Below are 282 nucleotides of genomic sequence, written 5' to 3'. Positions count from 1 at the left end.
GGGGGGGGAAAGTTGTTCATGTTCAGAAATTACATTCCAAAAGTTAGATACCTCTGAGCTCTCTTCTGTAATAGGACACCTGGTCATCTCTGTTTTCACTGAATTTCCTTATAACTGTAAAAAGGAAAGAATAGCATAGAACAGCTCTGTTTTGTTCTATTTTGTGCAAACTTACATGTGGAAAAACAAAGTTGACTATAGAAATCAATGTTTCAGCTGGGAGGTGTTCGCTGAATTATTAACCAGCACACCGCTAGTGGACAACTGGACTTCTTTAAAATA

General features: G+C 37.6%; 1 protein-coding gene across 2 annotated transcripts in view; it reads left to right on the top strand.

The window, feature by feature from the left end:
* The window catches only part of MED23 (mediator complex subunit 23), a 37288-nt gene that overhangs the window by 578 nt on the left and 36428 nt on the right, over positions 1–282 (top strand). The gene's annotated exons all lie outside the window — the stretch shown is intronic.

Source organism: Charadrius vociferus, unplaced genomic scaffold (genome assembly GCF_000708025.1).
Source record: "Charadrius vociferus isolate BGI_N301 unplaced genomic scaffold, ASM70802v2 scaffold82, whole genome shotgun sequence".
NCBI lineage: Eukaryota > Metazoa > Chordata > Aves > Charadriiformes > Charadriidae > Charadrius > Charadrius vociferus.
The sequence above is the reverse complement of the archived record's forward strand: the minus strand, read 5'-3'. Positions and strand labels throughout refer to the sequence as shown.